The 8100-nt window shown below is 42.9% G+C and overlaps 1 long non-coding RNA gene across 1 annotated transcript; it reads left to right on the forward strand.

Annotated features, from left to right (window-relative positions):
- Window positions 1-874: 874 nt before the first annotated feature.
- Window positions 875-3119, forward strand: LOC144462576 (uncharacterized). Its single transcript, XR_013490832.1, has 4 exons — window positions 875-1047; window positions 1693-1858; window positions 1943-2058; window positions 2218-3119. It is a non-coding gene; the product is annotated as an uncharacterized LOC144462576 (long non-coding RNA).
- The last annotated feature ends 4981 nt before the right edge of the window (window positions 3120-8100 follow it).

Raw genomic sequence — 8100 nt, forward strand, 5'->3', positions numbered from 1 at the left:
CAGACATTACAGGAAATGAATAGCAGACCCCCAGCTGGGTATCCTAGAAACAGAGCCCACAGGTGGATGCTGGGGAGGTGGTGGTATTTGAAAAGCTTCATAAGCAGCACACAGCAGCGGCGGCAGCAGCGAGAGCAGCAGAACACAACAGGATCAGCAGCAGGAACAGAAGCAGAGCAGCAGTAGCACCATGCAGCATGCAGCAGCAGAGTAGCAATGAATGATCAGGTAAGCAGAGGGGGTTTAAATAGCCCACCCTATTAGCTGAAGAGAGCATGTGGCTGATCAGCTGATCAGGACTGCGCACTTGAGTTGTCTGCCTGAACTAGCTCCGTAGGCTTCGCATCATTTCAGTCAGACAACTCTGGATTGAATTTAACATTTTTATTGAGCATAAATATTTGCATACTGAAGCAGAGCATGAATAGTTTTAACATGGCTGAAGCAAGATTGGCGTCAGGCTCTATCTCAGTTTATTCATTCCCTGAAAATGATCTGCATGACAGACATTGCAGGAAATGAATAGCAGACCCCCAAACTGCAAGACCCCCAACAGTTTGAGATGCAGAGCCTGACGCTGCCCAATTATGAGAATGGTGGAGCATCTACCATAGAATCAGCCATGTCAGTCTATTTAAGCCTAATGCCCTTTATACACTGTGCGATTTTAGCAATCTTATAAGACCATTGCATGACTCACTGTGCACCGTGGATCTGATAAACTTTGGTACGACGTCAAGTTTGATGTGTGCAGATTGTACGATGGCCGTTTACTACTGAATCACAGGTCACGACGTACGTCAATACGCAACGTCATCAGCGTGCACCGCATCAGCGTACGTCATCCATCTGTGCCACCATAATAAGAGAAAAAACGATCGATGAGCAAAACAAACACAAATGAAGAAGGAAGCACTTGTTGTCGTGGCATTAATATGCATTGAAAAAAGTCTGAAGAAGAGGAGAAGGAGGACGAGAAAGTGGATGTGGTTGTGGCTCGGGAAAAGAGGCCAACTTGGGATGCCAGTTTTGCAGCGAGAGCTGGAGGTATGTATTTATTAGCATCCACTGGCATTTAGCAGTTAGTGTCAGGTAGAAAACCAGCAGAGATTAGCTATATATCACATTTTTCACGTCACTATATCACCATTTAGACTAATCTGATGTTTGTAAAGTCTATAAACACAATGATTGAACAAACATTACTATTTCTGTGTGCATGTTCTGTAATTAATAACATGGTTATTGTAGATTAGCTGGGCTAACCGTTAGCTGTTAACGTTAGCCGTTAGCGGTGTCTGTAACTCAGTAACTCAATAAACGGTCTGTGAAAAAAATATTTTTTTCCAGCGGATATCTTAGTTACAACATGATTGAGCTAGCAAAGCAGTTTTGTGTTGCTATGTGTGGTATTTATTCAGTTTTGGGAAATCACGATGTCTAGAAAGCATCAGTAGCTGCAGCTGACAGGGACAGCTAACAGCATCAAAGCTAACATCAGGACGCCATCCGTTAAAAGCCTCCCGTTGTCGGATACGACATGAAACTACTCCAGTTAACTCAATCATATTGTAACTAATATGATTGTTAGTGATTGAGATGACAACAGTATTTCTGAACTGAACAGTGTCTTCATAGAGAGAGCTTGTGTTACTGCTAACATATTAAAAGTCTGCTTGTTGTATTGTATAGACAGATGATCGAAGCAGCTTCAGAAGTTTTCTCCGCATGGATGTGGACCAGTTCAACGATCTGCTCCAACTGGTGGCTCCATACATTTCTAAATACAACACCCAACTGAGACAGGCAATCAGTGCCAGAGAGAGACTGTCCATTACACTGAGATATTTAGCAACAGGTAATAATGTTAATTTCATTATCAGGGTACTCAAAACACACACACACACGAAATAATTTGTTACAATGAATCTCCATTTGACAGGAGAGTCGTTTTCCTCATTAAGTTTCCAGTACCGTATTGGAAGGAGCACTGTTGTTGTACTTGTAAAGGAGACCTGTAGGGTGTTGCACCATGTCCTCGAGAAGGATTACCTGAAGGTGAGATCTATTTTGAAGCAGCTAGAATGCAACATGTCAGACATAATTCTTACATTTGTAAAATGAAATAAATAAATAAATAATAAATCACATATACAAATAGATTGATGTTACTATAATGATTCTACTCTGTCTGTTTTTTTCTATTTGTTTGAGTAGACACCAACTACTGAGGATGAGTGGAGAGAGGTGGCCAGTGGCTTTCAGAACAAATGGCAGTTTCCCCACTGTCTCGGTGCCATTGATGGCAAACACAGCCATCCTTCCACCAAGCAACAGTGGGAGCACCTTCAGGAATTACAAGTCTCATTTCTCTGTAGTCCTGATGGCTGTGGTAGACGCTCATTACCGTTTTCTGTATGCTAATGTCGGTACTCAAGGCCGAGTGTCTGATGGAGGTGTTTATGCCCACTCAGACCTGAAACAGGCAATGGACAGCAACCTCTTAAATGTTCCTCCAGCTCAAAGTCTACCTGGCACAGATGTTGTCATGCCTTTCATGTTTGTTGCGGACTAGGCTTTTCCACTACACACTTAATGAAGCCATACCCCTTCAGACATCTCGACCATGAGCAGCGCATCTACAATTATAGACTGTCAAGAGCTAGACGTGTGGTAGAGAATGCCTTTGGCATACTTGCCAACAGATGGCGAGTCTTTCTTAAAGCCATTCCTCTAGACCCAGAGGCAGTGTCCTGGATAACCCTGGCTGCTCTGTCCCTGCACAACTACCTGCGAGCACAGGCCACAGACACCTACATCACCCCTGCTCTGGTAGACATAGAGGATGAGGACCATCACATCACCCCTGGAAGCTGGCGCAGTGACACCACCCTTCAGTCAGTGCTTGCTGGCAGAGATCAAAATGCTACCAGAACTGCGAAGGAGCAGCGTGACAGACTGAAAGACTACTTTTCCTCACCGGCAGGTTCTGTGTCTTGGCAGGAACAAATGCTCTAATGTAAAGGAAAAAGATGCTAAAAGTTGCTTAAAAAAAGGATGCTATAAGTTGGCAGGAAATGTAAAAACCCTCCTTTATTTGAAACATGTACTGTTTGTACATACATCATTTACAATAAATGGAAGTAAATGAAACTGGAATGGTTGAAATCTTATTGTATTTTTTATTAAGACAATTGAAGTGAGTTTGTCAAATAAAACACTTGTATCTCTTTTGACATAAAGCCAGATATTTCAAAACTTAACTTGTCTTGGGAAAAAAAAGACATTAAAATTTGATATACGTATATACAGTACAGGCCAAAAGTTTGGACACACCTTCTCATTCAATGCGTTTTCTTTATTTTCATGACTATTTACATTGTAGATTCTCACTGAAGGCATCAAAACTATGAATGAACACATGTGGAGTTATGTACTTAACAAAAAAAGGTGAAATAACTGAAAACATGTTTTATATTCTAGTTTCTTCAAAATAGCCACCCTTTGCTCTGATTACTGCTTTGCACACTCTTGGCATTCTCTCGATGAGCTTCAAGAGGTAGTCACCTGAAATGGTTTCCACTTCACAGGTGTGCCTTATCAGGGTTAATTAGTGGAATTTCTTGCTTTATCAATGGGGTTGGGACCATCAGTTGTGTTGTGCAGAAGTCAGGTTAATACACAGCCGACAACCCTATTGGACAACTGTTAAAATTCATATTATGGCAAGAACCAATCAGCTAACTAAAGAAAAACGAGTGGCCTGGTTACGCGCGCGCGCGCGCGCGTGTGTGTGTGTGTGTGTGTGTGTGTGTGTGTTGTGTTTGCTAGCTGCTAGCTTGCTCACCTGGAAGTTGCAGTTCCTCTGCAATTTCCTTCCATGCAGCGTCTTTTTTCACACGGTCATGATAGCAGCTGGAGGAAACATCAAATAGACAAGGCTTCTGCTGCCACAGCTCCACCAAACTTTCCACAGACCTCTTTTTGCGCATTTTGCTTCCATGGCAAGCGATTATTTGTTTGGGTTTAGCACCGGTGTTGTGGTGACCACTGCGTCATTTCCTGCTGCATTTCTATTGGTTGATTAGTAGACGTAGGTCGTAGCAGCTGTCACACTGTGAGACGGTCATCCTAAATTTCTGACACTGTCAGAAATTTATCTCAGGTTATATTTGGTCGCAAGACGCTGAGAACGGCCGTCCTTGAACCTGTCTCACAGTGCGACGTAAGACCACCGGTTTAGAGCCACGACCAAAGATATTGTCACGTTTCTCCCACGATGGTCATCTTTCGTCTGGGACAGCCCAAAATCACACAGTGTATACCGGCCATAAGAGGATAATTAGCAACAAACCCCCTTCCCAGCAATCCACCAGATACAACTGTAATGTGCAGCTGAACATTTATTGAAGCCAGATTACAGGGCATGAGCACTCTTTGAGCCTGCAGAATTTAATTTTTGTTGACGACCCAGAGACTTAAGGGAGGGCGTGGGCACAAGCAGCGCTGCAGTTGTAGCTGCCCCAATTCGGAGGGAGTGAGCAGTCTACACCACTGGAGACAGCCCACAACTCAAGCAGAGTTCACGCAGCCTTGCGGAAAACCAAGATCTGGTCATGGGCTTGCTGCCATCAATGGAGAAAAGCGGGTCACTCGGAGCAGGAGCAGGTTGGGTTTTCAGGTAGCTCAGTATGGAGGCGAAATAGTGCAGCAGATAATTGCATATTTCACAAGTATCATTCAAATTGTGACACAAGCATGAAATTTGGCACAAATACGCTTCTAGGTCCACTCTTTTGAAAAAGGGCGCTGGCCACTCAAAAATTCATAATGGACGCCATTTTTCAAGATGGCTTCCAGGTGTTGTACCAATATGTCCTATATCGGCATGTAATTGTTATGGAATAAATTCATTTGGGTCTAAACTGTTTTATATCATTTCACTATTATAAGTGTTGTTTTTGTCATCACTGATATTTAGTAGTTACAGAAAAACTTAGTTTAATAGAGTGAATGTCAATGCACAACCAGGGCACAATAGTGACATCACTGCTGTGGAACTCGGTATGGGGTTTAGTGTTAGCTAGTTGTTGACTAATAGTGATAGTATAAATTAACTTAGTGTCCCAAATGCTGTCTAACAGCCCCCTTCAATTAGCGATTAAAAATAGTTAGTAGATGTAGTTAGATAGCCACGCCTGAATTGACAGGATGTGCCAGCGCGGGAGAGCCGAGCCAAGGGTGGGGCTGTACATGACTCATTCATGTACACTTACCCGGAAGGTGTACAGATCACATGGGACTTAAATGGTACTGGATGAATGATCAGGCTAGGTGTAGGTCACCCGAACTTAGTTGTATCCCATACCTGAATGTGCAGTATCGCTTTGATTAAGGTGGTAAAAGGATAAACCCTCGGCCTTAATCAGAAATCAATCCTCAAAGAATGGCAAATGCAAATCCAGTGTTAGCCAAGAGGCAAACCGATTGGAATAAATGTTGTCTTCATAAAGACAAAATGAATGAAGGCCTTGTATCACCTCCTATCCATCATGTTCCTCAACATGATGGCTATACCTTGCTTGCCACCAATGTTCCACTCTTTCATGAGATCAATTAAATGCCGGTGATCTTTGACCCGAAAAAAGCTGGATGAAGGTGGTGGTATAGAAGCTACTTTGAGAAGGAACCAGGCAAAGTATCACATGAATTGTCGACTAATGTTCAACAACACCAAATTAGATCGTGCGAGGAAGCGACAATCCAAAGCTCAAAGTAGTAGTGAAATAGATGAAGACCACACAAAGCAACGTAGAACCAGTCATGATGGTCAGGCTTGCATTTTTTGCAATAAAATATCCCCTGCATCAGACCTAAGACAGGTAATGACAATTAACCTGAACAACAGACTACATGAATGTGCCCTGACACTAAATGATGGTAAACTATTGGCTAAACTGAGTGGTGGTGACGCCATAGCACAGGAGCTGAAATACCACTGTTTATGTCTTCGTGGTCGCTACAACAGGGAGAGATACCATCTGAGAGCCCTTGAAAAAGATTCCTCTCAGAGTGAACCAGAACCAGGCATCCTTCCCCTGGTTCTCTCAGAACTGGTCAACTACACTGTAGAAACCAGTCTCAGTTCTGATGGTCCTGCCATTTCCAGTCAACCCAGCGTCAGCCAGAAGCAGAGAGTCCTGCTGACTGGGGATGGAGGAAGGTTGATGAAGAATGGCGGGTCTTCTGGACAGCCAATTCACCAGTTGCAGAGAGTTGTCAACAACTCACCAAGTGTGGCTGCAAATCAGGGTGCTGTGCAGGGGCGGCTGGCCAGTAGAGGGCGATAGGGCGCTGCCCCTCCTTGAGCCACAAAAGAAAATAAAGATGATAATAAATGTATGATTATCATCATCATTATTGTCATATATACACACAATATATTAATTATTCTGATCATTTTCACTTGAAACAGCTCGTCCTGCCTCTGAATATCCAATCAGATGCAGTGTAAAGTCACATTCCGGCCCTTTGGGGTGATATCAGCCTGGCTGGAAATCGCCCCGACTCACTCTCATAGACTTCCATGTAAAATGCTTTTTTTTCTAAATGCAGGCACTCCAATGCAATCTCTATGGGTTCCGGGAGGGCTTGCCCCAATGTGTTTTCGTCATACGTAACCCACCAAGTATCATTCATGATCGGATGGTCCGATTTCCCATGTCAGGAAGTCGTTCTTACTTCATTGTGTGTTCATGAGCGTTTAGGTGGTAATGTGGAGACATCATGGACATTACAAAGAAGATGTGTTGTATTTTATCACTCAAAATGTTTAAACACATCGTCAACCGTTTCCACTGAAATATTGCTTTACGGTTGGAAACTAATTTTTCCGATTATTCCGACATCACATGAGGCAGCGCCACTGCACAGCGGTCACATCCAAGATCAACATGGCTAAAGTTTCCAGCTGATCCAAGAGGCTTTTACCATATAGGTTAAAAAGGAATGACACACAGTGCGCCCAAATTCACACCTGTTCATTCCTCTCCATGGATTTTCTCCGTGACCGTTGGCGAGGAGCAATGCATATCACACGAAACAGCAGAACTGCAGCTTTGTCGGACACTTGTCGGTAGGACAATGATAGGACAATGATAGGACAATGATAAAGTTACACTAAAATTATGTATAACAGAGATTTCATACAGCTTTGCACACACATTACTCTTGGATTGATTACTCGCGAATGCAGGCTTGCACAGAAATGCCACGCATATCACATGAAAGCGCAGGAGCAGAGCTTTCCTATGATACCACACACATCATTGTGCTGTCATCCCATCACGCTATACATACAGATCAATTGTCTACAAAATAAAAACCTGACTAATTTCTTTACAATCCATTATACAGGTCTTGTTATCAGTCACTTCATATAGTGAGGAATATCGTATCTTACCACGTCTTAGGCTTGCGTGTGTTTCTCCCTGTCTATCCACACTTGTAGTCCGGCTTTCAAGATGCAAATATCTCCATATTGTCCAGTTGACACTCCATCAAACTTTGTATGACAAGACCAGCCACTTCACCTTTGCGCACCCAAACAACTGAGGCCTAATGCATGCATAACGGGGCCGTAGTCACCATATACATTGAGGGGGACATGTGTACCCCCAATGCCCAAAATGTTCCCCCAATATATAACTGAAACTGAAAAACAACAACAAAAAATGTTCAGGTCAGGTCAAAGAGCAGTGAAACTATGTGATATGCATTGTATTAAGTTGTAGGATATGCCTGCATTTATTTCTTTAATCAGAACACAAAATTAATTTCCACTTTCTGATTAAGACTGACAATGACTCAGTGAATACCTTACTCAGTTTGATTTGATTAATGGTAAAACAGGTCTCTGTTCACATTCAAAGGTATTTGTGTGGGCAAACTGATGAAAATTAGTCTGTTGATGACCACAGTGGATTGTTCAGTCATTGCAGAGCCAAATTAATTCAAATTTACCCACTGAACAGGTCACCTCAGCCATCATCACAACAATTGCCCCCCCTGAGAAATTTGGCAGGAGCCGCCACTGTGGTA

Source organism: Epinephelus lanceolatus, chromosome 3, assembly GCF_041903045.1.
Source record: "Epinephelus lanceolatus isolate andai-2023 chromosome 3, ASM4190304v1, whole genome shotgun sequence".
NCBI lineage: Eukaryota > Metazoa > Chordata > Actinopteri > Perciformes > Serranidae > Epinephelus > Epinephelus lanceolatus.